The 25,635-nt window shown below is 43.8% G+C and overlaps 1 protein-coding gene across 4 annotated transcripts in view; it reads right to left on the reverse strand.

Moving 5' to 3' along the window:
• Positions 1-25,635, reverse strand: part of PCSK7 (proprotein convertase subtilisin/kexin type 7) — a 188,937-nt gene that overhangs the window by 151,471 nt on the left and 11,831 nt on the right. Inside the window, exon 2 of one of the 4 annotated variants that reach the window (XM_069224706.1) lies at positions 8,875-9,036. The exons of the other annotated variants lie outside the window; for them this stretch is intronic. The gene's annotated coding sequence lies outside the window, so the exon portion shown is untranslated. The remainder of the gene's footprint in view (positions 1-8,874; positions 9,037-25,635) is intronic. 4 annotated transcript variants of the gene reach the window in all.

Here is a 25,635-nt window from a genome sequence, read left to right on the forward strand (position 1 = left end):
AGCAGGGGCAGAAATGATTTCTATCCAAGCCCGGTTTGGACCATCCAGGCCCCCCTTTAGCCTCAACTCACCTATTGTCAGGCACAGGGCCAAGGAATAAGCAAGCTGTTAAAGGTAAGCCACCGAACTTATCATCATCACAACCATTTCTTTACAAGGGAGGGGAGCCTTTTCAAACTAACCAAGCTCCACTGACTAAAAATACTAAAGAAATAGGGGACATAACAAGACTCACTACCAGGAGAATTAAAATCACTCCCTCGCTTAGGTCCAAGACCATATCAACCCCCTACTCAACAGAGTAGGTCTACCTCCGTAGCAAACATGGAAGCCATTACGGTAGGAGCATCATCCACCCCGTCGGACTCACTGCAAAGCTCAGTCACCCAGGAAATAGGACAAGGCATAGTTGGTGGGCCCCTACGTTACCGCAGGAGGCGGGAGGTTGTACGAAGCAGCATAGCCCACACAGATACTATACTGCAGTCATTACTGCAAGAGATGAGAGACAGGTTTGCTGTATCAGAGTCTAACCAGGCCAAAATTCAGGGGGTCTGCGATAGTCTTGATGCAAAAATTACCAACCTGACTGAGAGATTAGGGCCATGGAGTCCTCTATATCTGTGTTACAGGCAAAGGTGGAGTCATACAGACATGAAGTTCAAGCTTTAAAACAAAGTGAGAAAGATCGGAGGGATAAATCGAATCCTCAGAAAATCACTGCAGGCGGAACAACCTTAGATTCTTGAATATTCCAGAGGAAGTGGAAGGGGGCAAAATTAACATACCCCCACGGTAGCCTCCATCGACCTGGACTTGGAAATACAGAGAGTCCACCGGGACCTCTTTAAGAGAAACCCTAATAGGGATAAACCCAGGAAGGTGCTGGTTAATTTTGCCTCATACAGAGTGAAGGAGCAGATCCTTACAGAAGCTCTCAAAGTTCAGGGTCTCAAGCATGAGGGTTGGACTTTCTCAATAAGATCCGACATATCCAGGGTAACGCATGTTTGACGATGGGAGCTAGGGAAGTGCATGCAGGAGCTTAAAACGTTTAGTGCTACTCCACAACCGAGGTTCCCTGCTACCCTGAGGGTAATGTGGATAAATAAAAATGCACAATATGAGAGATCCCCAAGAAGTCATAGCACTAATTGAAAAGATAAAAGGGGAGAGATAGTGGGCTCCGGAGTGGCGGGGCGCAAGGGTAGGATGAACCACCCATTATAGTTAAAAGGAGGGTTCCCGAGGGAGGGTCGAGGGAAGGACAGTTTTGGGATGTCACGTAGTAAAATGATTTGGTTAAGATTTCACTGGGTAGGGAGCAGATGGGAGAAAATAAAAAAAATAGAGTCCTTATACTTTAATATAATTTTCGGGTTGGACAGGAGACAGCTACTTGAATTAGAACAGGATGATGGGGTCCGACGTCACTTTTAAACTTAAAATCCTTAACTGGAATGTAAATGGACTCAAGTAAGCAGCAGGAGAAGGAGGATTCTTGAATTCTTAAGATTATCTGACTGTCAGATTAGTCTCCTGCAAGAGACACATTTAAGACAGGAGGAGTGGATGAATATTCTTGAGGTACAAAGATGGATCACTCAGTTTGCTTGTACTAATCAATCTTGCAACATGAAAGGAGTGGCAATTATTGTAAAGAACAAGGTTCAAGGTCATTTGACCGATGTAAGTGCTGACCCTAGGGGAAGATGGGTGTTGGCGAACATCAAGCTAGAAGGGGTCGAGTACACCCTGGCCTCCTATTATGGACCCAACGTGGATGACCCAGGCCCACTTATGTATCTTTATGAGCATTTGTCAGAAAGAGCTAAGAACCTGATAATAGTAGGAGGGGACTTTAATGTTTTGCTCAACCCCACTCTAGATAGGTGTCAGTACAATCAGGATGAGAAATTGTTTGCACAACACAATGAAGAATGTCAGCTTGATTGACCCTTGGCGGACTAGAATGGGGCAGACTAAGTCGTTCACCTTTTGGAACACAAAATATGGTCACGCTTGTAGAACTGACTTTTTCCTGATAGACGCGAGACTTCGAAATAATCTAGTGGGAGCCTCTCACCAGCTGACTCATTTTTCAGATCATTCAGCCGTACAGCTGGACATAATTTTCACTGGTCCTTGTGCATATCCCAGATGTACACTTGATAGATCTCTCCTGGGGGAGGAAGAGATTGTACAAAAGTTGAAAAGGGATTCCAAGGACTTTTTAAATATCAATTTAGGTTCAGCATCAATAACCACAGTTTGGGAAGCATATAAGGCCTTTATTTGTGGGAAATTGATTAGTTATGCAGCTTACAGGGCTAAGAGAACTAAAGCCACAGTAGAGACCCTGGAGGGTAAACTCCACAAAATACAAGCCCGGATTGACATCTCTAAGGATGTAACAACACAAGTTGACTTATGAGACTGAATCCAGGAAGTTAAAAATTGAATTGAGGTTTTCTTGGACTCAATAGTGAGCAGTAAATTGGAAGCTAATAAACTAGCGCACTTTGAGTATGGCGAAGGTTGTGGGAGGTTACTAGCTTGGAAAACCAGGTCTGGTAATATTAGGAATACTATTAAAGGCATAATGATGGATGAGTCAGGCAGAATGTCTTCAGAAGATCAAGATATTGCAGGAGCATTTGTTAAATTTTTCTCAGAATTATACAGGCAAGACACAGTGGCTTTGATGGAGGTGATTGAAAACTGGCTGAGGGGAGATACCCTCCCTAGGCTAGAACTAGATAAGAATTAGATTCTTAATCAATGTTTTCAATCCGGTGAAGTAGATAACAATATTGCGGGGTTGAAAAATGGAAAGGCTCCGGACGGAATACCAGCCAAAGTATACAAACTCCTTAAAGAAGAACTTGTGCCAGTTCTAACTCAGTTGATTAATTCGATATTCATAGAGTCTACCCCGATTCCAACTTCATGGAACAAATCTATTATAACTTTAATATTAAAGTTGCAGAAAGATGCTAGGAGATGTGAGTCGTACAGACCCATCTCATTGCTTAATAATAACTAACATTTTTGCACAAGTACTTGCCAGGAGACTGGATAATGCGATTGGTGACCTGGAACACAACAATCAGAAAGGCTTTATGAGAAATCGGCACTTAGGGGATCTGATTCATGATTTAGTTTCCGCAATTGATATAGCCACTACCACTTATATTCCTCTTGCCATATTAACAAATCAACGCTGCAAAGGTGTTTGATAGGGTGAGCTGGCTTTTCCTGCTGGCAGTAATGGAAAGCAACAACTTAGGAGACAATTTCCTTAATGCAATCAAAATGATTTATAAAGCACCTAGAGCCAGGGTTCTGGTGAACAGTATCTTATCCCCACATTTTAAAATTGAACGAGGAACACAACAGGGATGTCCTCTTTCTCCTCTTCTTTTCAATCTACACATTGAACCTTTGGCTAGGAGAATTAGACTAGATCAGAGAATAACACCCTTTCAGCATCAAGGCTGGGTTCTCAAGGAAGCCTTATATGCAGATGACATCCTGGTTTATACGCCCAATCCTCAAAGTTCCTTTCCGGCACTTTTTGAAACTATAGCAGGTTTTGGGGAAACCTCGGGCTACTTACTTAATACTGATAAATCTGAGGTAATGACCTGGAATGGTCCACAGGACAGTATATTAGAGAAAGATTAAATTTGTTATCAAGGGGTAATAGTGGTCAAAAATTTGGCAGAGATGGCGAAGGTGAACTTTTAAAATCTTTTTAGGGAAACAAAGAGGCTTCTCTTCCAATGGTCGCATTTACAACTCTCTTTTCCAGGTAGAGCAAATTTAATAAAAATGGTGATACTGCCAAAATTCACTTTCATCTTTAATGCTCTCCCCTTATTTTTTAAAGCGGACTGGCACCGGAAATTGCAGGAGGAAGTAGTTAGTTTCATTTGGTCATATAAAAATCCAAGAATAGCCTGGAAGAAATTGAGGAAGAAGAAGCTAGACCGAGGAATTGCACTTCCAGATTTCCAGCTTTATTATTGGGCATTTCAACTGAAAAACATTAGACCACTATTCTCTGAAGAATACGTATCTTCCCGGTTTCGGGTGCCAACAGGGAGCCTCCGGGAGCAAGGCAAACATTTTCTCTATAAACGTGGCCATCCTAAGTATTACATAAAAGTAAGATTAAAAGTTCTTAATACTGCTTGTAGGGTATGGTTTGCAGTGAGAACGAGATTGGGAATCCCGTACTACAGTGAGCTGGCTCCAATTTGGGATTTGCCCGGTACACCGATATGTCTACAAGATGCATTAGCTACTCCATTGATAGAGGGAGGAATTGTACAATGGGGACAAATAGTTAGTAGGGGCTCTGCGATCCCATGGGAGTCCCTATCTGATGCAACAAATGAAAAGCTATCCAGGTACAAATATATACAAATTAAAAGCTGGGTACAAGGAGAGCCTGAGGCTCTCTTCCATTACCCCTAGAGGGATGGAAATCTGATCTCCCAGCACTTGACCTCCTTCATCTTTGGCAGGCATCTATGAATATACTTTGGTCTGTGGTGAAATCCGTCCCCTTAAGGAGGAATCACTTGTTCACTATGTACAGGGCCTACTGGACTCCCGGAAGGCTAGCTAGAATAGGACTTCAAATGAAGAGCGAGTGCCCGAAGTGCGATCTAGAGGGTGCAGATGATATATACTTTTGGTGGCGGTGTCCGGGAATTCGAACCTTCTGGGAAAAAGTGGTCAAGATGATTTTATCCATCATAAATAGATGAGTAGAGATAAGCCTACCAATGATTGTATTTGGACTATATGAGGGTTTTGGTAGGAAAATAAGCAGGGCCCGGCGCGGCGGCAGGGACTCCTTAAAGCAAGGGAGTCCTATAACCAAGTAATTGAAAGACTACAGTGTCATGACTACCAGAGTCACCTAACATCTTTACATGCTGAGGAGGGCAAGTCCGGTAAACTACCGGCATGGTTGGTGGGCCCGGAGGTGAGAGCACCCCGATCACAAGTGTGCGAGGAATGGATGGGATACATGTGTATGCCCCACTTGAAATAAACAAAGCCTTTAAATCATATTACACAACCCTCCATAGACAACCTGAGGAGCTCTTACCGCAGTGGCTGAATGGACGCCTTCAGTCCCTCCCGTTCAGCACTTTAAAACAAGAGGATAGAGACCCCCTGGGTGCACTAATCGCTCTAGAAGAGATTGAAACTGCTATTGCACAATTAGCAGCAGGCAAGATGCTAGGCTCGGATGGGCTCCCTATGGAGTTCTACAAGACATATGTAGATATTCTAGCACCCATACTGGTTGACCTTTACACTGAGGCGTTTGACAAGGTAATACTTCCTACGACACTATGCGAAGCATTAGTGGTCCCCCTTCCCAAGACCAAGTCACGCAAAGCTTCCGTGATGGATTTCAGACCTCTGTCTATGTTAAATTGTGACTTTAAGATTCTGAGCAAAACCCTAGCTAATAGGCTGTTACAACATACACCCCACCTTATACACGAAGACCAGAATGTTTTTGCACCTGAACGTAACACCTCCCTGAACCTAAGACGGCTATTTATACTACTACATATACCACGTGAGGAGCAGCACCCTGAGGATGGCCTTCAGTAGATCTCGAGAAAGCATTTGACTACTTAAGATGGGATTATCTGCGGGCAGTAATGACTAGAATGGGCCTAGGGGAGAAATGGACGCGATGGGTCGAACTGCTATATTGTCAGCCGGTGATGAGGGTGAGGGCGGGCAAAATGGTGTCTCCCGCTTATCCCATTTTCCGGGGCACCCAGCAGGGGTGCCCCCTTTTGCTTCTGTTGTTTGCACTTGCCAACGAACCACTCACGGTGTGGTTCTGAATGGTGGGGCATGGCAGAGGGGTGCAGTGAGGTCAGGCGGAACATGCCATATCGTTATATGCTGACGATCTACTAATTTACCTATGGGACGGCACATCTGGAATCTCCTGGTTGCTCCATCTACTGGAGGAATTTGGGGGCCAGTCTGGCCTCCGAGTAAACCGGAAAAAGACTTATGTCTTCCCAGTTACTGCTGGTGCGGCACGCCCCCCCCTCCTGCCCACTGGATATTCCATGGGCCCGCACTTTCAGATACCTGGGCACACAGGTATTTCACGATCTACGAGATCTACGTGACTGGAATCTAGGTACAGCACTCCGGTCCTGCGTGGCATTCTGGCGCCCTCCTAAGCTCTCCATGATGGCCCGAGTGTCGTTATCCAAAATGATTATGGTACCCCGCTTATTGTACTGCTTTACTAACCTCCCAGTGATTGTGCCGATGAGCTGGTTCAGAGAGCTGAATACGCTCCTTTGGGACGCGGGGCCGACGTATTTGTCCACCCTTCTCTGCCTAACTGGAGAGGGCGGACTGGCGGTTCTGGACTTCGAGCTATATTATTTATTATGCCAACTCAAGTGGGTCGCTAGGTGGCTGGCGGGGGTGAAGCTGCTGGACTTCACCACATCCGGAGGCCATGTAAGTACTGACCTTTTACTGGCTGATATGCTGGGGGCCAGGATCACCTCATCAAAGCGGAACGTCATGTTGAAGGTGGCCCTGGCCTGCTGGAAACGATGTCTGAGACGTACGGGAGTGACAGTAGCCTACTCCCCTGAGATACGATTGACGGGGATACCACTGGGGAGACGGAGCTGCACCTTGTTACGAAGCCAGATGGGGGCTTGGAATCAGGCGAGGGTGATGACCCCGGGGGGACATCTTCCGGGAGGGGGTTTTACACCCATTCACGATGTTAATGGAGGAGGATGGGATTCCGGGGGGACAATTCCTGCTGTATCAGACGTTGATACATGCTGTGAGGACATTATGGCCCACGATCAATGCAGAGCAAGAGGCACATGCAACACTACAACTTTTGTTGACCACAGGGGAAGACACTCATTTGATTGCCCAGCTCTACAGAGCCCATACCGAAGTGGCCCTGGAGTCCTTACAGACCCTACGAGCGAAATGGGAGGGGACGCTAGGCAAGGAGTTGATGGACACGGAATGGCCAAAGGTTCTGGCATATCCCGAACCACATGCTTCCGATACATCCATTATAATTACGTACACAGAACATACCTCACCCATCACAGGCTAGGAGTAATATATGGAGGTGGACCCAGGGGATGCCCTAGATGCAGTGCTGTAGACCCAGATTTCAACCACATGGTCTAAAAATGCCCCAATCTGCATAGGTATTGGAGGGGTGCTCTGGGAGAGATGGGGGGAACCCTTGGTGCGCAGCAAGACATGGACCCCTCTTTGTGTTTGCTGGGCCTGCATACAAGGCCAGCCTCTAGAGGAGTTGGTAGCCGGTTCGTAGACCTCGCCCTGATCCTGCATAGGCGTCAGATTGCCATGGCCTGGAAGTCAGAAGCGGGTCCAACCTTGGGAGACTGGAGACGGGATGTATCGACCTGGGCTCAGGCTGAACTGCAGGCATTGCATAGGAAGGAGGCTCGGGGCCCCACTGTGCTCAGAGATATTAGAGGCCTGGGAGAATCAGAGAAGCGAGGTGGGATGGGGGGGGGGGGGGGGAAGAGAGGATGGTACTGTGTCAGTGGAGGATGATGAGATTGTTTAAAAAAGAGAGGGGACAGGAGGGATGATGAAGGATGGCCCCGGTGGACCACGGGGTGGCTCGAGGAACGGGTATATGTAGAGGGAGGTCAGAACCCGCCGCACCTGCACCACGTATGTCAAGCCAGAGTGGCCAAACTAGAGAGGAAAACCGGTATTCAGCCGTAGCGAGCCCTATTAACACACTGGACTGAGGGGAGAAATGTGGCTACAGTTATCATACAGACCCCCTGGGTGAACAAACTCACTGCGGGTGCACGCCCCACTCACATCCGAACAGGGAACTACCCCTACAACGCGCTGTTTCTACGTTCACATTAGTTGAGTTAACAGTTTAGAAGATAACACATAGGATGTTAGTGCAGACAATAAGCCTGAAGTTGGCCTAGGGTTGCACGACCAAACAAACATAACCTGATGTATTATATATACGGTATCTGCTGCCTGTATTGTATCCGGCATAGTTATATCACAGAGATGTTATTGTATATACGTGGATTGTACTATACCCAGCAGAATTGACACTCTGAATTGAAGGGCATAACATTATGATGATTGTAATTACTTAAAGAAAAATACCAATAAACAAAGTTTTTTTTAAAAAAATGAGCGTTTTGGGAGGAACATACACGATAAATTGGAGAAACCTCTGGCGCACCTTTTTTATTTGGTGTTGATACCACTGTGGGAAATATGTATTAAGTGGACTACTACTAGTTTACCCCCCCCCCCCCGACTCATACTGATTGGGTATTGTCGGTGAAGAGAACCCCGGACCTAGATTGTAGTTAATGGCTGGGTTAAGAGTCAAAGAAAGTGGGAACCTTGTATGGCTTTCTACAGAGCTAATTTTTCTCATTCGTAGTCCAGGGAGACATAATACGAATAAACTTTTGCCATTTGAATATGGTAAGTCCAATGATTAATTATTAATACACAACAGAGAGAAGGTGAGGGTTTAGATCTGCTCATACCTCCTCTCCTCAGGTTGATGGAGGCCGCCCTTTTGGTGTCAACTCTTGGGTTAGGGATCGGACCAGAGTAGAGACACATTACGGTTCCCTCTGTCTTTTGTTGTAAATGAGGACTCAAAAAAAGAGAACCTTCCTGTTGGATTTAACTGCTGACAATTTGCATCAATGTCAAACGAACAGATGAGAAAGACTCAACAAAAAAACAAGTGAATAAAATGCAAGTAAAGATACTTTGAAGATAGGAGCGTTGGGGTGGGATACTCACTTAATCAGTATTGGAGGTGGAAGCAAGTTGGTACAGCCAGGAGAATACAGTGTTTTCAATCCACCTGGCATGCTTCTCACGGGTTTGGTGCCCCATTACGGGCAGCTTTGTGCCACCGGCCACAAGAGCTTCTTCAATGATCGCCCCCAGTTCCCTAAAAATCTATCATACTCCAAGATAGAAATGGCGGGAGGGCACAGGAAATAGTCAGTTGAAAAATCGATTCAATTACTCCAGAGGCTACATATTTAGCTTAAGAACACATGGTTTATTCTGTGTAAAGTGACTCATCCACCAGACCTGGTTGTATGATGGAACCACGCATGCTGGAACAACGCATGCCTTAACAACGCGATCTGTACCACAACTGCGTTCCTTTACCATGCATGCTGTTACAATGAATTTTCTTTGTAAAAGCATGCCTAGTAAAGGCATGTGTGGAAACGGCAGGCAAAAAAAAACGGCCTGCCCTGAGCCCAAAAACTACCCCATCCCTAATACCCAAACTATCCCGACACCTCCACCCGCCCTGAGCCCTATTTAAAAAAAAAAAAAAAAAATCCCAACCCCCCCCGCCCTTATAAACTAAAGTACCCCGACCACGCCACCCGCTGTAAACCTAAAAAAAAAAAAAAATTATATATAAATAATAATGATCCCAACACCCACCCCTAAAAGCTAAACTGCCCTGAGCCCTAAAACCTTCCCCACTAAAAAGTAAACTACCCCGAACACCTCCACCCACCCTAAGCCCTAAAAAGAAAAAAAAGAAAATAAACCACACACACTATCCGACCCCCCTGCCCAGCCCGTAAAAACTAAATTACCCAGATCCCCACCCACCCTGAGCCCAAAAAAATAATAATAATATATCTGACCCCCCACCCCACCCCTAAAATCTAAAGCTGAAGTACACTGACACCCTCTACCCACCCAAAGCCCTAAATCCACCCCACTTCTAAAAACTACCCACTGACCCTGCTCCAACCCCACTTACCTCTCCATTTCCTCTCCCAATCCTTCCTACACTTCTCCCTCCCTTCCTTAAGTTAAACCTTCCCCCACCCCTTTAGAAATAAGACTACCTGCCCCAGCCTAAATAAAAAACAAAAAATACCCCAAACCCCTACTCTCGCCCCCCAAAAATAAATTAAATAAAGCCCCTAAAAGAAAAAAAAGATACCCAACCCTCCCCAACGCCTGGCCAAAAAAAGATAATAATACCCCGCCCGATCCTCCACACACCCAAATCCCTTAATCCACCCCCTACCCACATCTTCTGTGTCCTCACCCCAACAACGCATGGCTTTTTCTGTGCCTAACCACGCATATGTGTAGTTCAGCACATGCGTGGTTAAGGCGCAGAAAAAAGCCATGCGTTGTTTAGGCAAGGGTGGTTAACGAAGAGTTGTTACGGACGTTTCCCACAAGACCTTGCTTTCTTTTCTTTCTCTCTCTCCTTTGAATGATACATATCTCCTGTTCTATATATTCTGCTGTCCGTTGAAATTCCACACTTCTCCCCTAGGCACAACTCACTACACCACTCTAAGAGACTCTACTCTCTTAGGTGCAACACCAGGGGAAAACTCACAAACGCAGAAATGTTGGCTTTTCTGCAGATGCTGTACAGCACTGGCAACCAACATGTTTTTTGATGATGCTATTCAGCACTGGCAAAAAAAAAAAAACACAAAACTAAAAGATCAGCTAATTAATGCTTGTGAAAGGCAAGACCTAATGGCTTTGCCAGTGCTTGTTTGTTTGTTTGTTTTTCCCTTTTTTTGCATATAACTTGAAAAAGGCTGAATACAAATACATTAAACCCGCAGAAACCACCAAATGAAGTCAGGCACTTATAATGACAGCATTTGATGTGCTCCTATTCTTTGTTTTCTTCTTCTCCTGTTGGAAGTTGCCTGTACGGATTCATGTGTTAAACTGAAAAATCACTTGTTTTGATGCGTTTGACCCATTTTGTACCACATCTGGCAAGCGCTTCTGAGTTGTGATTTTTGCAAGTTCAAAGCAATTAGTTCAAGGGTGTGTGCAATTATTAATGATGCAAAAAAGATTTGCATATGGAGTGCTGTGTTGAACGTAACAGAAGAGGCACAGATGCTATTTTGTATACATATTCAGACTGCATTTATCAACACACTATACATAACTTGCAAATATGGATTATATAGATTATCCACGTCTGCCCTACATATAAAGAATACAGACAGATACAAATAAACATTTTAAAATTGTCTAAGTAAAAATCACTGTAAATCCTACAATTTTAAAGCCATAAACAGAGAAACGTATATCTGTACCACTGGTGTAAAGAAGCTGAATATTTGTTATCAACCCACTGGAATAACAAATAAACAACAACAAATGAAATATAATACATGGGATTCTATAATCCCTCTATAATAGGCAGTCTCCAATTTCTTTATAATTAGCAACTTTTGACGCACCCCGTCACAGATTACAAAGAGAAGATGTCGGAACATGACTATTCATTATTACAATAGGTTTCTAAGGTCACAATGTCTGCTGCCAGAGCCAGCAGCTGAGGTGAAAGGCCAGGTCTTGGAGCATACTGAAAAAGGTCCTAGCTAAGGAGAAGGCAAGTTTTAATTCTATATGAATTTCTTTCTTCACTTTAATTAAACAGCATTTTCAAAGAAGTTAGTAAACAACATCAGAACTACACGTCCCATGAATCTGAATTTCAGGTGTGAAAGTGTCCAAAGTAACCATAGTCCAATCACAACACAGTCTATTGTATAAAATCATGTGACGTCCCTTCCTGTTCCTCTTATTCACTGGAGGAAGTTCAGCCTTTAGTGACAATCCTACTCCAAACCTTTGATCATTTCCTAAGCAATAAATAAACTAATGTATGTTATAAAGATATGGTAGAATACATTTTTGTGAAACCAAGCCAAGTATGTTACATTGCTATACTTATGAATATAGGAAACTAATAAAGCAGTATATCTTGCAAGAAACAAAAAACATTCATTAAAAATCTTACTTACTGAATACGAAGTTATAGGGAGGGTAAGGGAATAAAGTCATCACCTCCTTGTCCTTAAAAAAATTGAAACATTCTTGTAAACTAGAAAAGTTTTCATTCTGTGTCAGGACCAGAGGCGAGGATTATGCATGTTCAAAGCTTACTCACCACTAGAGATGCAGCCTCTGAGATAGATTTTAAATAGAATTTTTTAAATGTTGACTCTGATAACCAATCTGCTGCATTCATGATGTCCTCTAATCTCCCACCTACCTGGATGGCTTTGGAAGCCATTGTTCCCCTAGTAGAGTGAGCAAACTTATGAATATCTACACCAGTTCCTGCCATAATCAATCGTAACCAGCTGGCATTCAAAAGGTGAAGAAACTGCCTTAAATAGTTTCTGGAGGGCAATGAGCAATTGGTTTTCTCCTGGAGGTCTAACCTCCATCGTCATGTCTTTGTATGCTTTAATACATCTTATCACACATAGTTTAGGTTGATCAGGAAATACTGGATAGGATAATGACCTGATATGAGTCTTAGTCGTTCTGGATACAGTGAACGTAACCCCTTCAGGAGTGAAAATCCTGGCTGAAATGTCTAATGCTCGTATATCAGAGACTCTTTTAAGACAAAGCAAAATGGCTAATTTAGTGGATAGTTATTTTAGAGATAAATATGGATTATCTTGCCAATTTAATCAAAAGCATAGTATCATGTTAACATCCCATAAATGGGAATAACTGGGTTCAGGAGGTCTAGAGAGTTGACTACCTCTCATTAATTTACAAATCCAAGAATGGTCGGCAATTTTTTTGTGTCAACCGGAATATGTCCTTAAGAAATAGCTGACCTAAAAGAGTTTATTGTACGATACGCTAATCTAGATTGTGCTAATTCTGCTAAGAAATCCATAATGCGAGTAACTTTGGCCCCCAAGAGATCCAGACGTTTTTCCACACACTAACTATTCCATCGTCAACAAGCCGATCAATACCTCTTGGAGGTGCCCGAAGCCATAGCTTGTTGTATGAAGTTGCCAACTTCTGTAGAATGTTGTTCATTTTTCCAGAGACCCCTGAAATCCTCCATGCCATGAGGAAATAATGACCTTAAAGGACCATCGGGTGTAACTAACCCAGGTGATTTTGAAGAATTGAAGGGAATAAGGGCAATCTTATATCAAGAGATTCCAGGAGAGTTCCAGCTTCAGATTTCCAGATCAGCATTACTAGAACTAAAGATGCTGCTTGATGTCTGACTTGTGCGGCCACCCGGGAATCATTAGAAAGGGTGAGAAGGAATATGGATGATTTTTAGACCAATCCTGAACGAAAGCATCTAATGCTGCTGAAACCGGGTCTGGTCACATATTGAGGGAGTTTATGATTCAAGCGAGAGGCAAAGAAGTCCAGATCGCAAGGACCCCATCTCTCTATGAGGGCTTGGAAAACAGAGTGGTTCAATTTCCAATCGCTGCTGTCTGAGAAGTTCCTGGAGTTCCAGTCTGCTATCGTGTTCTAGGTTCCTGGAAGATACTCCACTGTCACCAAAATCTGTCTCTGAAGACAATAATGCCAGTAGTCCTTGGTTAGGTCTGCTAATATTTTTGATCGAGTTCCTCCCTGGTGATTGATTTATTGGCCTGCCGATATGTTGTACATCCGCAACAGGTTACAGCATGACACCTTGTCCTTGGTGAGAGATTTTATTGCAGAAGACCCGGCTAAGATTTCTAGGCAATTTATATAAAGTTGCAATTCTTCCATTGACCATCTGCCTCCAATCGAAATGCTCCCACATCTGGCTCCCCAGCCCAGGTGACTGGCATCTGATTCTATGATTATGTCCAGGTATATCCCAAAAATCGCTCTCCCATTCCAGGCTTCCATATGGTTTATCCACCATTAGAGTTCTGTCCTGGCTTCCGAATTCAATGGGATCAGTAGAGGTCCTGGGAAGATGGAGGATGAGAGAAATCCTACTACCCTGGCCAGTTGATGTAAGCATATTCTGTCTCACCGAAGGACTGTCTGAAGTTCTTTCCAAAACTTTGTAACCTTCGATGGAGGAAGACTCAGGGAAGCTTTCAGTGAGTCTATCAGGAATCCTAGGAAAGCGATTTGTTGAGTGGAATGAGTTCTGATTTCTGGTGATTGATGATAAAACCTAGGTCCTTGAGGAGAGCAATAGTCATGTTCAAGTTGTATTTGAGATGTGGAGGGGATTGGTCCATCAGAAGAATGTCGTCCAAGTACAAGATCATTCAAACTCCCCTTGTACGTAGAAACTCCTTTACCGGTCTTAGGAGTTTGGTAAAACACCATGGTGAAGAGGATAGACTGAAGGGTAGAACTAGAAATTCATACACCAGATCCTTCCATAAAAACTGAAGAAATCTCCGATGAGGAGGGAAGATAGGAATGGTGAGGTAAGCATCTTTGAGATCCAACCTGACCATCTAATCTCCTGTTAGAAGAATACCTCTCAAGAGATGTATACCTTTCATTTTGAAGTGGCAATAGACTTTTATGTTCATCACTGGTCTGAAATCATTGTCCTCCTTTTGTACCAGAAAAATATTGCTTAAGAACTAGCGCGGGTGAAGTACTGACCTGTAAATGGCTCCTTTCAGTAAAAGATCTTGAACCTCTGAGCCGTAAGAACTGATTTGTCGATGAAGAAAATTTTAGGTCTTGAACACATTTTTCGGATTGGAGATTCATAAAATTCGATGTGAAAACACTGAATATTTTGAAGGATCCGTTGTAATTTTTTCCCTAATTGTGAGGAAATTTCTGAATTCTCCCTCCCAGTTTTGGAGGGGAAAAAAGGGTATTGCTTACCGGAAATTCTTCCAGGGGTGTTAGCGCTTGCTATGGCAGCTCGGTTGATTCTCCCTCTCCCTGAACCTCTGCTGGGGTAGAAGGTTTCCTGTCTTCCATCGTTCCATCCACTGTTTCTTTTGAAATGGGCTCTAGAGGAACTTGTTGGGACAAACGGCCACAAGAGGGGCCCCTGCCTCTTCGGGCCCCAGCAAAAACCTTTCCAGGGAAGATTTTTTTTTTTTAATAGAGGCTTGGGCCTGGGTAAGAGCTGAAAAAGTTGCAACAAACTTCCCTAGTTCTTTAACAAAGGTTTCTCCAAAAAGGTTGCCCTGTGCAATTTGTCCTGCCTCCGAAGTCGCTAATTCACCCAGTTTAGGGTCAATTTTTATGGGGAGGGTGCTCCTTCGTTCAGTTGACAATGCACAATTAGCATTGCCTAGCAAGCAGATAGCTCTCTGAGCCCAATCTGTTATAATCTTGGCAGATAAAGGAGTGTCTGTCTGTTTAGATTACTCCGCTAATTGAATTATTTGGGTAAGAGGGACAACTACATCAAGTAACTTATCTTGGCAATTGCTCCATAAACGATTTATGCCTTTTTTGGGATCCCTCATGTATTTGTTAAAGAAAGCACAGAGCTTTGGATCTATATCAGGTGTAACTGCAACTTTCCCTTGTAAAGAAGGTCTGGGGCACTCTGCTCTAAGCCTAGCCCGAACTTTTGTTTTTCTAAAGGCCGTCGTAACTTGCTGGAAACTTAAACTGTCACTTTTTGATCAGGAATCCACTCAGAAGAACAGGGGTGATAAATAGTGGATGGATCAGAAGTGTCTGATTGATTAATATAGCTCCTTCAGAGGATTCCGAAGAAGTGTATCAAGGACGCAATGGTCTCTTAGGGTCCTGATCGGTATCAGAAGAAACATCTCCATCTGAATCACCCTCTCCCCTAAATTCGAGGTCAGAATTTCAGACGACAGCAGTGCTATTTTTTCAGGGTTGGTCATCCTCCCAGTAAGGGGGCGTGTTTAAGCGCATGCGCACTCTTACAAAAGGTTTCCGTTAGCTTATTGACAAGGTCCAGGTGCCCGCATCACGCTTATAGGCCTTTTTTCCTGCTTTTTTAGCAGTGCTGGGGCCTGATTCTGAGGAATAAGACCTAGAAAAAAAAAAACAGGAATGCTTTTGGCAATTATATTAAACTGTTCTTTAAGGGGAGCTAAATGCATTGGAAGCTGCCAGGGAGAGAGCTTGATCTACACCAGCCGGTAATATTTTGGGGGAGGGGGTCAGGGATCACTCTTCTTCCACATCCTGAAAGGATGAATATTCATGATCAGCGGGCTGATCCATGTTTAAGAGGATAGTAGCACCAATTAAAAAAAATACGCCCACAAATTAAGGGCAGACCCCCTCACAGGTGCTTACAATGAAGTACAAAAAATGCACTAAAATATAATATTATTTGGCCACTAGATGGTTTTGATAGAAATAGAAATGGTTTATTAAGGGAAACAACGAAAAATAGATGTAAACCGCATTAATGGTGTGCATTGCCATGGTTGTCAGGGAAGAAACTGAAGGAAAACTCCCAAAGGGAAATCCGCGAGTGAGGCAGTTTACAGCACAGTATTGCTGACAGACAAGCCTCGATGTGCCTGGCAGAACTGTGTCATCATGCATGAGCTTTTCCTCAGGACCTGCGGTAATCGGGAAAAAAACGCTTGAGCAGGAAAGCCTACCGCGCGGTATTGGAAAAAACACAGTACACGTCTAATGAAGCGCATTAATAGAATAACATTAATATTCCAATTAAACTATATGAATATTAATATCTGAGGAGAAGTTAAGAAAGGAATGGTTAACTGACGAGCAATGAAGAAAGAGGAAGGGACGTCATGTGATTATATATAATAGACTGTGTTGTGATTGGACTATGATTACTATAGACACATTTACCCTTGAGATTAATGGGAATTGTAGTTCTGACGTTATGTGTTTTTTCTTTACTAACTTCTTTGAAAATGCAGTTTAATTAAAGTGAAGAAAGTAATGCAGTATCCTCCCCTCCAGTCCAGACATCGAACTGAAGAAGCTGTTTAAAAAGCAATGAAAAACAGAACCTTGCTTTTCATTTTTCTGCTCTATTTTAACCCCTAGGGTGCCCAGGACGAGCTGGTCTCGCCCTCGGCAACGGTTGCCCGGTGCCGAGGACTAGGCCAGCTCGCCTTGCTGTGGGCCCCCTATGGCCAAGCACCCACCTCCCCTGGGCAGGGTTGGAAGGGGAATCGCTTCCCCTTCCACCCCCGACTCCCAGTGGCATCTGATGACGTCAGCGCGCTATTGCACGCCGACCTCATCAGAGGCCTTCCCCTCTGCGCTGGAAGCTCAGCTTCCAGCGCCGATCAGAGGAGTAATGCAAAAGCATTTCTCCTCCATTCACGTGGAGGGGGCAGAGAGGCATGAAAGGAGAGGAAAGGCCTTTCCTCTCCTTTTATGTCTCTCTGAGCATTTCTGCTGCCCGATCGCGATGCGATTGAGCAGCAGAAATGCCCACTAGACACCAGGGATTTTTTTGTGTGTGTTTATGACATAAGGGGAGCTGCCCCTTGGGAAAGGGCTGCTCCCCAGGGGAGCAATTTATTTTTAGGCTATTTCTGCCCCCCCGGGGGCAGATCAGCCTATTATAATTAGGCCTATCTTTTATTTATTTTTTTGTATGTCGGGAGCGACCCCTTAGGCAAGGGTCGCTCCCCTGGGGGCAAAATTATCTTTAGGCTGTTTCTGCCCCCCTTGGGGGCAGATCAGCCTATTTTTATTAGGCCAATCTGCCCCCAAGGGGGACAGAAACCACTAGACACCAGGGATTTTATTTTTCTGTCAGTTTCACATGAGGGGCGCGACCTTTTGGGCAAGGGTCGCTCCCCTGGGGGGGGGGTTGGGGAGAATTTGTTTGAGGCCATTTCAGCCCCCCTTGGGGGCAGATCAGCCTGTTTCTATTAGGCCGATCTGCCCCTGGGGGGCAGAAACCACTTAGGCACCAGGGATTGGTGTGTATGTGTGTGTTTTGTTGGGGGGGGGGGGCAGCCCGTTGGGCAAGGGTCGAGCCCCATGTGGGCACATTACTGTTGGCCATATCTGACCCCCTTGGGGGCAGATCCGTCTATTTTTGGAAGGCCCACCAGAGACCAGGGAAGATTTATTTTTTCCAAAATAAGAGGGTGGGGTTATGGCCATACCCCCACCCCAAATAAATGGGGCCAACGTTGTTCTGCCCACCAGTGGGCAGATGGGGCAATTACCCCCGATCCACACCCCGAGGGGGGCAGAAAGTCTACTAAATGCCAGGGAATTTAATAAGAAACAAATTGTCGGGTGGTGGCTACCAACCAGTATGGGCATGGTTATGCCCCCACCCCAACTGAAGAAGGGAACAGTCTTTCAGATCCTCCCCCCATACTAAAACATCTTATCCCACGGCAAGCAAGTGAACATTTGATTATTTGGGGTTTTGGTTTTATATTTGGGCCATGAGAGCTTGGATTACTCTCAAAATTGTCCCACTTGGAATGGTGAGGGCTGCACTTTTTGGTCTTTGGGACGCTGCCATGTAGAAAAATCCACAAGACCAAGACACATCTGAAAACTAAACACCTGGGTGAGTCCAAGGTGGTGTGCTTCACATGCAGCCCACACCATTTTCTTACCCACAATGCCCTCAAACCTCCAACTTTGCCGGAAATCACACATTTTCCCCCATTTTTGTGATGGAACCTTCCGGAATCTGCAGGAATCCACAAAATTCCTAACACCCAGGATTTGTCTCATCTATACCGATAAAAATTCTGCTGCATTTGTCAGCCTAAACATTTTTTTTTTTCAAACTGCCCTTTTGGAACCACTTTGGTTCCCCCTCAATTTTGACACGTTTTTGGCTCTTCCCCGTTACAAGCACTTGGCCCACCTACACAAGTGAGATATCATTTTTACCGGGATACTGAAGGGAACGTTGGGTAGTAGGCAATTTTTGTCCCGGTGTGGTGATCCCACACAGAAATGTGGGAAACATTTGTTTTTTTAGCTAAATTTGAGGTTTGCGGTGGATTCTGGGTAAGAAAATATTGGGGGATCCACGCAACTCACACCTCCATGGACTCCCTAGGGTGTCTAGTTTTCAGAAATGTCTGGGTTTGGTAGGTTTCCCTAGATGGCTGCTGAGCCCAGGACCAAAAACACAGGTGCCCCGCGCAAAAACAGGCAGTTTTGAATTTGATAATTTTTATGTGTCCAGATAGTGTTTTGGAGCATTTCCTGTTGCGAGCACAAGGCCTACCCACACAAGTGAGGTACCATTTTTATCAGGAAACTTGGGGAAACGCTGGGTGGAAGGAAATTTGTGGCTCCCCTCAGATTCCAGAACTTTCTGTCACCGAAATGTGAGGAAAAATTGTTTTTTAGCCCAATTTTGAGGTTTGCAAAGGATTTTGGGTAACAAAACCTGGTGCGAGTCTCACAAGTCACCCCATTTTGGATTCCCCTAGGTGTCTAGTTTTAAAAAATGCATAGGTTTGGTAGGTGTTCCTAGGTGCCGACCGAGCTAGAGGCCAAAATCCACAGGTAGGCACCTTGCAAAAAACACCTCTGTTTTCTTTGGGAAAATGTGATATGTCCACGTTGTGTTTTGGGGCATTTCCTGTTGCGGGCACTAGGCCTACCCACACAAGTGAGGTATCATTGTTATCGGGAGACTTGGGGGAACATAGAATAGCAAAACAAGTGTTATTGCCCCTTGTCTTTCTCTACATTTCTTTCTTCCAAATATAAGACAGTGTGTAAAAAAGACATCGATTTGAAAATGCCCTGTAATTCACATGCTAGTGTGGGCACCCCAGAATTCAGAGATGTGCAAATTACCACTGCTCCTCAACACCTTATCTTGTGCCCATTTTGGAAATACAAAGGTTTTCTTGATACCTAATTTTCACTCTTTATATTTCAGCAAATGAATTGCTGTATACCTGATATAGAATAAAAACCCACTGCAAGGTGCAGCTCATTTATTGACTCTGGGTACCTAGAGTACTTGATGAACCTACAAGCCCTATACATCCCCGCAACCAGAAGAGTCCAGGACATGTAACGGTATATTGCTTTCAAAAATCTGACATCGCAGGAAAGAGTTACAGAGTAAAGCGTAGAGAAAGATTGCTGTTTTTTTCACCTCAATTTCAATATTTTTCTATTTTAGTTGTTATTTTCTGTAGGAAACCCTTGTAGGATCTACACAAATTACCCATTGCAGAATTCAGAATTCTGTCTACTTTTCAGAAATGTTTAGGTTTCTGGGATCCAGCATTGGTTTCACACCCATTTCTGTCACTGACTGGAAGGAGGCTGAAAGCACAAAAAAATTGTACAAATGGGGTATGTCCCTGTAAAATGCCAAAATTGTTTTAAAAAAATTAGTTTTCTGATTCAAGCCTGCCTGTTCTTGAAAGCTGGGAAGCTGGTGATTTTCAGCACTGCAAACCCTTTGTTGATGCCATTTGCAGGGAAAAAACTACAAGCCTTCTTCTGCAGCACTTTTTTCCCAGGTTTTTGAAAAAAACGAAATTATCACTGTATTTTGGCTAATTTCTTGGTCTCCTTCAGGGGAACCCACAAAGTCTGGGTACCTCTAGAATCCCTAGGATGTTGGGAAAAAAAGGATGCAAATTTGGCATGGGTAGCTTTTGTAGACAAAACCTTATGAGGGCCTAAGCGCCCTGCCCTAAATAGCCAAAAAAAGGCCTGGCACCTGAGAGGGAAAAGGCCTAGTAGCGAAGGGGTTAATAGCTTACATGACAAGCAGAGAGAATAGGTTTTTCTGCACCCCTTAAAAAGAGAAAATCTACAATCTTTCTACATGTTTCTACACATTTTTTGCTTCTGCAGCATTTTTTTTTTTAACTGACTTGTATTGAACTCTAATACCCGTGTGTAAAAAAAATTGCTAACAGGTTTGTGATGTGTTTAATTTTGCACTTGAGGTTTTATTTGTATTCTTCATGTTTGTAAACATGCTCACTCTTTCATACGAAATGGCTATGCTCCAAGGTATTAACTGGTTTGTAGTACAGGTGATGATGTGGCCTTGTATTGTAAGATTTAAATTACCCTCTGGCATACATAAGGATATTGCAAGTCACCTTGGAGTTCCATAATCTTATAAAAAGATCTCTGCGTTCAGCCTTGTTCCTATATATGACTATGGAACTCCTCGGTGACTTGCAATTTCCTTTTAATTTACGCATTATAAAAGAGTTACTACAATTTGAATGGTACCTGTTGAAAATTATTAAACAGAAAAATAATCATTAAATAGAGAAGTGTCCACAACAGGAACTAAGGACAGGCAGACAAGACATGGACACTAGAGGAAAACAGGATCTGCAAACACAGTAACTTGGATCTTAGACTAGATGAAACTCACTTTCGTATAATCTGTAATAAACATGACCTAACAAAGGAATTCTCTTTCAGAAGTTGAGAAGGGAACTAAAAGACTTTCAATCATTAGGAGTTTCTTCTGGGTGAAAACTATCAAATACCAGAAAAGTCTGTTCCACACCTAGCAACATTGTAACAACACAAAGTACGAAAAACAAGGAGTTTGATTCACAAAAACTGGAAGCAGTATTATACAAATTCTCTTTTACATACTCCTACATGACATTTAGAATCAGCCCTGAAAAGTCCAAATTCATATTAGACAAAGAAGGCACAGTCCTATTTGTACTAATTGCATATGAATATTCCCATTTTAGATGTTTTGAGTTAAATTCACAAAGGTATGTGAAGGTGTATAGAAGTGTATGATAGGAGTACTAGAGAACACAATCCAAAACACCTTTGAGAATACCCCTGAATGGGAGCAATTTAGGAGCGCAGCCACTGCCCCAGACTAGGGCTATAAGTGATCGTGTTCCTGACAGGTCTCAGACCCCAGATTTTTTAATTAACAACTTTGAAACATGGTCCCATCTGGCTCTATATTCATGTCCTTAATTGTACTTGCAAAAAGACTGATCGACTTCACAATGATGACTGTAAAACAGCTTAACTATTCCTTGTCAGCTATGCAAACCCTGTGTACATTTCGAGTTTTACTTCATTGTGCATTCCATAAGAGTATTTGATTTTTTCAAATTCTGTTTCTGTAGTGATTTTTTCCAAGCAATGTGTGAGTCATGTATAGCGAGTCAACTCCAGTGGTCTGAGTGAGTTCAGGTTTTGGGTGGCTGTTTATGACATGCACAAATGAGAGCTCCGATGCAGAGGCAGAAGGAAGTGCAAGTTTCTCACAATGCATACCAGTGGGTTATAGAGGTGCACTGGCTAATGCACAACCAGTCTTCAGCCTCTGTCCTACATGCCCTGAGTGATAGTCACATATGTGCCAATAGTAATTGGGTGTAAAATCCCCTTTTTTGTATGGTCATCCCCAAATGTTTTGGACTGATGCTGCTGGTTTTTCACCTTTGAGTGCACTGAGGCCTGCTAACTAGCCCTCAGAGCCTGTGCACTGACCTTAAAGTGTATGTTGGATTGGTTTATATCCAATTGGCATAAGCTAATTTACTTTTAAGTCCCTAGTACATGGTCTCCAGGGTAGCTAGGGCATGTAACCCAGAGGGTCCCCCCAAGGATTGCACCACTGCTTGTTCCACTCTGTGTGTGACAAAGCTAAACCATGGCTTCTAGTCTGCCACTGCAGACCTGAAGGGCAGTTTTTAACTGCTAACTCTGCCATTAAACACAATGGTTAATACAAGTGTTCCCTTTATAGGTCTCGCCTAACAGTGTGCATGCGCTTTTGGTGGAAGGGGTATTTATACAGTAAAGGGCTTGGAGCCTACCATTGCTCACTTGTTTATCATGCTGTTTAGATGCCTCCTAATTGGCCACCATATGCCTCACGTCACTTCCTTTTATTTCTCTGGAGCATCGACCAAGTACTAATTGATTTCATTTGATTAGTGTTCATTCACTGTCAATCAGCTGCTCACGTTGTGATTCACTGTTCTTTTAAAAAAATATTTTCAAACCATAAATTCCAATTCCATGTTACACCTTTTGGTTGCTTTTAACTTATGTCCTACAAGTTTGTTTGTTGTTGCTTTATGTTGTGTTAGAATGCAGTGCTTCCTTTTATAGCGGCAAACTAATGGAACAAAATATTAAAGGAGTCTGGGTAACTGCATGTGCTTGTGGACTAAAGCATACACTAGTTCAAAACCTAACTCCCATAGTCTTTTCAGACAAGCAGTCCAGTCACATGCTTCAGGCCAAGCTGGCACTAAGCAACAGTTTGAACACATGTCTTTTCAAACCCAAAGGGAGTGGCTTTTAAAAGTGCCCCAATTTTGGGCAGCGCTGAAGTTAATCAATTCACCTCCAAATCTGTGGACTCAGTCTTATATGTATTCCACCTCTTCTCTGAGCATACAAAGTATGTGTCTGTTTAATAGGCTTCAGCAACTACTTAATTTCTCTTAAAAACCCGAGCCCAAGCCGTCATTCTCATACGTTTTCCACCTAAAGCACTGCCAGATGCCCTATATTCTTATGCACTTAGGTACAAGAGATGTAGCCCAATGGCCACAGCTACACCCCACTCCAAAATACCCCACTTCACTTTACCCAAGTCTACCCTACTGGACTACACTGCCCACTACTCCACACAACTCTAGCCCACTACACACTACCCCTATTGAATCTAGCCAACTCAACTCCACTCCAATCAATCAATCCCACTTGGCTCTACTCCAATCAACCCCACTTGACTCCACTCAACCCCACTCTACCCAATCCAGCACTCCACTCCATTCCATTACAAATCTACTCCATTCCACTTAAATCTACCCCACAACACTCCAATCTACCCAACTCCGATCTACTGCATTCCAATATACCCCACTTCCCTATACCCCACCCCAATGTACCCTACAGCCCCAATCTGCCCTGTCCCACTTCAGTCTCCCCTACACCAATTTAATCTACCCCACTGCAATTCACCCCACTCTACACCAATCTACTGCAACCTACCCCACTCCAATCTACCCCTCCCTAATCCATCCCATTCCAATCTACTACTTTCACTCTACCCCATCCCACTCTACCTTAATCCACATCTACCCCACTCCATTCCACCCATATCTACCGGATAGTTTTTCTGTTTTAATGTTAAAAAAAACACATTGCAAGCAGCAAACTCTACTCCATGCAGTCTTCTATACTTTGCAAAACAATCATACAGTGTCTTTGCAAGTTCAACACTGCCTCACTTTGTACACGTGCCACTTTTCAGCCTTCAAAAAACACTAACTTCCTCTTTCCTATCCCAGTCTGACCCTGTCCCACTACAATATACCCCACTGCACTCTAATCTACCCCTATGTACTCCGCTCCACACTATTCTACCCCATTCAATCCAATCTACCCCACTCCAAATAATAAAATATACCCCACCCTGTCCCAATCTACCCTACTTCACAATACCACAATCTACCCCACTCCACGCTACTCCAATCTACCCCAATCCACTCCAATCTACCCTACTTCACAATACCACAATCTACCCCAGTCCACCCTGCTTCACTGTACTCCAATCTACCCCAACCAACGCCACTCCAATCTACACCAATCCACTCCAATGTACCCCGCTCCAGTCTACCCCAATCCACCCCAATCTATTCCACTGCAAATTACTCAAATCTACCCCACTCAAATGCACTCTATTCCAAACTACCCACTCCACCCAGCTAGTCTCATCCTGGACATCTCCCAAAACAGCCACATCTCCTCCCACCTCAGAGACCTACACTGGCTTCCAGTCAACAAGTGCATCACATACAAACTCCTGCTTCACACCTACAAGGCACTGCACAACATAAGACCGGCATTCCTCAACCACCGCCTTGCCTTCTACGTACCCAACAGACATATCCGTTCTTCCCAGCTCGCCCTTGCATCCGTCCTCAAGATCCGGATAAAGCACAGCAGGAAGAAAATTACTTCTCCTACCTAGCAGGCCGGGAATGAAAGACGCAAACTCTCAAACTGAAGCAGTTCAGGAAGGACCTCAAGATCTGGCTCTTTGACTGAGCAGCATGCCCATAAACAGCGTCTTAAGACCCTATGGGTGATTAGCCACGCTCTACAAATCTCTGTTTGATTAATTGATGCTGAACAGCAACGACACTGGCATAGAACATGGCTAAAACACATTGCCAAAGTCAACAGCTCTCACATAGGCGAGACATATTTATTGGCACAGTTGCACAAGGGGCCTGAGACAGCTTTCTCTCCTCCTGGGGAGATGGTCAAATGACTCCCAGGAAAGAAAACAACAGAAACCTGTGTGGGGCAAAAAGTCACATGGGTGTTGGCCCAAAAGGAGAGCTTCAAAGGAGAAGCTGCATTTGAAGGCAAATGGGAAACCCATAGAGGCTGTTCTATTGTTTAGGCCAGTGGTCTTCAATCTTTTTAATGTTGACCCCCTTCCCGTAGAAATAAAAGAAATCATCAGGGGCCCCCCTTCTGAATTTTTCACAATTATTCTAATAAATTGACAATGTTTGAATATGTCTAGGCCTATTTAAACATTGCAGTTATGTTATGTTACTGTTTTAAAAATGCAATCAAATACATGCCAAACATACTATTCTGTCCAGGCAGACCTTAGTAAAAATGTAACAGTGTCCACAGTGTGATTATTAGGGGTGGGGTGGGGTTTTTGAAGACTATTTGGAGTCTCTTACCTTTTGACACATACACCCACATTGGATATAAATGACTGAACATATTAGTAACAGCCCATTACAAAGCAATTTACTGCTGCTCTTTTTTTTCAGCTTAAACAAAGCCCCGTTATCA

The sequence above is a fragment of the Pleurodeles waltl genome, chromosome 3_1, assembly GCF_031143425.1.
Source record: "Pleurodeles waltl isolate 20211129_DDA chromosome 3_1, aPleWal1.hap1.20221129, whole genome shotgun sequence".
Lineage (NCBI taxonomy): Eukaryota > Metazoa > Chordata > Amphibia > Caudata > Salamandridae > Pleurodeles > Pleurodeles waltl.